The sequence below is a fragment of the Pholcus phalangioides genome, unplaced genomic scaffold (assembly GCF_987345545.1).
Source record: "Pholcus phalangioides strain wild (caught in Gottingen) unplaced genomic scaffold, Ppha-v1.0 ptg000024l_1, whole genome shotgun sequence".
Lineage (NCBI taxonomy): Eukaryota > Metazoa > Arthropoda > Arachnida > Araneae > Pholcidae > Pholcus > Pholcus phalangioides.
The window spans coordinates 5,628,589-5,631,656 of NW_028301616.1; the positions used below are offsets into that span (position 1 = coordinate 5,628,589).

Genomic DNA, 3,068 nt, shown 5'->3' on the forward strand with positions numbered 1-3,068 from the left:
ATTTATTTTCCCGTACATGAAAATATTACATTGTATTATAGAACATGTATGATTGTATATATATCATGTATGATACAGGTGAGAACATTGAACAATATAACAGAAAAAAAACTGAACATGTACAGTCGAACCACGAAGAAAAGGCCATAGAAATGCCCTGACGAGCTCCGTGGCCGATCAGAAGGGTTAGCAAAAAGAATCAGAAAAACGAAACGAAACAGTCAGAAAAAAAAAAAACATAGATTGATGCTATTATAATGAAGAAAAAGAAGGAAATATACTACATCTCTGATGGCTGTTGTGTTAAATAGATTTTTAGACGGGTCTTGAACATGCGTAAGCTATTGATTTCTCTTAAAGCGGCAGGTAGCATATTCCAGCATCGTGGGCCCGTAGTGTTTATATTGTTGAAAAGCATATCAGTGCGAGCCGCAGCGGGGTAAAGTACATTACGACTACGGGTATTATATTCATGGTTAATCGAAGTCATTTGTATAATATCTGAGAACATATGTAGTTTAATTGCCTTGAACATAAAAATTGAAAGAACATAATCGGGGAGTATATGAATAGGAAGGATCTTAGTAGTATGGGAGGGGGAAAGATGAGAAATTGTTCTCAGGAACCGTCTCTGGATGGTGGCTAGATTGTTCAGGTTTTCGGACGATGTACAACCCCAAATAAAGTGGCATTATGTGAGTGTAGGAAGTATAAGTGTGTTGTACAGTAAAAGTTTAATTTTTAACGGAATGATAGCAGATAACTTGGCAATGACACCCGTTGCCTGTCTCAGTTTAATACGGGTGGTACGTATATGGTCATCCCATTTTAAGTGAGAATTGAAAACCACACCTAGGAATTTTACTGAAGAATCGTATTGAATTTCAAAATTATTTATGGAAACTGGTTGGATAACAAGAGGAATCGGCTTGTTAATTTGTCGAAATAAGATACTTTTGGTTTTTACGTGGTTCATTGTTAAAGAATTGCAACAAAACCAATCGAAAATTTTGTTGTCGTAGTGGTTAGTGACAAAAACTAACTCTTCAACTGTGGTAGAGAATATGTAAGAAGACTTGTGTCATCCGCGTACAAAATCAAATCAAGATCACCCCGATTAAATTCAATATCACCCAAGGCGATCACCAGGTCATTTAGACATCATAAACCGTACATTAGACATCATTAGACCGTATACCTCATAAGAGACTCGTCATCTTTTTCATTCCTTCGTTAGCTGAAATTAAGTTCGTTGGCTTGTTTGTGCTATTGAAAAACACTTGTCAATTTGGTCATCAATTCGTTACTTTTGACGAGGTAGACTAATTGATGTGTCTAAAAACGCGATAAACATTTTTGCGTGATTTTCAGAATATGTCCCGAAAGGTTGGCTCAGCACCTAATTCTGGTCCCACATAAATATGAAGACCTTTATAAACCCCATAAAGAAGAAAAGGAAAAAATAAAGGGCCATTTGGTTTCGAAGCCAACAGCAAAGTTAATGAATGACTTGCAGTTTCCGATGAGGAAAGCGAAGAACACAATTTAAACGACAGAAATTTTGAGTTGATTTTAAAGGAAAAAAATACTAATTTTGTCGTTGAAAAAGCATGAACAATAGACCCCCAATAGGCAATTCTTTAGGCCTCCGACGTTCAATAGACCCCCCCCCCCCCCACCACGTATGGTGCTTCTTATAAATACAAATATTTCTAAGTACAAATACAAGGCCGCAACAGGCAAAATGCTCAACGAGATGGCTGAGATAAAGATGCCCATAACAAATATGGATGTCGCATATTTCTAAAATACAGCAACCTGAATTATTCCAATATATCTCGATCCCTCTTATTCGATAACAGGATGACCAACTATTATCTTGACTTATCCTCTGACTATGCAGATCTGGGTTCGAATCCGTTTTACGCATGGATGTCTACTAACATTAACAAATTCCCTTTACAGATCATTCAGAGCTCTTGGGAATACGTGAGGATCACGTTTTCAAAAAAAATATATAACAAAAGCCCTAAAGTCGATGCGTAGCCACGAGGTTGGAGCCCGGTGAGCCTATTAGTAGGCATGTTCTCGCATCAAGGGCTTTCATTGTAAACACCACCAGAAGAAAAGCACCCGTACAAGAACTCTGACTGAAACTAAAACAATCATGATGCGAATCTTTGAATAAAAGGGTCTTCACCTGAATCGTCGGTGAATAAATCCTCAGTACGAAATCAAGCATCTATCCCCAATGGTTCAAGTGTGAGCACCCCACAAGAGTAGCCCCGCCACGGCTCTATCACGGGGGCCCAGAACAAATCTTTTTTTAGACTATAAATTCTGTATAGAGGAGGTCGAACAAAGATATCAGTCTAGGGGAGTCTGTGATCCATGCGCAGGGACCATGCTAATCTTCTCTGTATTGTTCCAATTTCAGTATACGTACGGGCAAAGCCAATACTATCTTAGGAGCCTGGGTGTAGGTTGTAACAGATATGGTCAGCACCGGATCGCGGAAAAAATGAGAAAAAAAAATTCTTACAGGAAATGTGCCCTCTAATTATTATTATTTCGTATAATGAGCAAATTTCACCTGTTGTTTCTCTGCAACAGAATTCTGTTATCTCGATATCTGTGCGTAATTAGAAAATAACACTCCTCCTTATACAATATAGGGACTTTTTTTTCTGTGCAGCAACAAAAAATCTACACACTAGCATTCTCATACCCAAAAGTCCACATTTTGTAAACTTATTCACCATGAAGAAATGTTGTCTTTCTTACTTTTTCCATAACCTATAAACAGGTAGTAATAATAAATTTTATCCGTAAAAATATGCCTTCTAGAAAATATTGAAAATAGACAGGAGAGAGAGAGTGTGTGTAGTATTATATATATATCACATGTAAGAAACATCACTGAACAATTACAATGGTAGTCATAGTTTCCTGGAGAATTTAAAACCAGGTTTTATATTAAATTTTACTTTTGAAAAATCATGCTAAAACATTTTTTTTGGCAGAGTAACTATCTTTTTGAAGACATTTTCGAATGATTACAGAAAAAA

General features: G+C 36.8%; 1 non-coding gene across 1 annotated transcript; it reads right to left on the reverse strand.

Moving 5' to 3' along the window:
• Positions 1 to 2,357: 2,357 nt before the first annotated feature.
• On the reverse strand, positions 2,358 to 2,461 carry LOC149068624 (U6 spliceosomal RNA). The gene has a single exon (XR_016195164.1). It is a non-coding gene; the product is annotated as a U6 spliceosomal RNA (small nuclear RNA).
• Between the last annotated feature and the right edge of the window lie 607 nt (positions 2,462 to 3,068).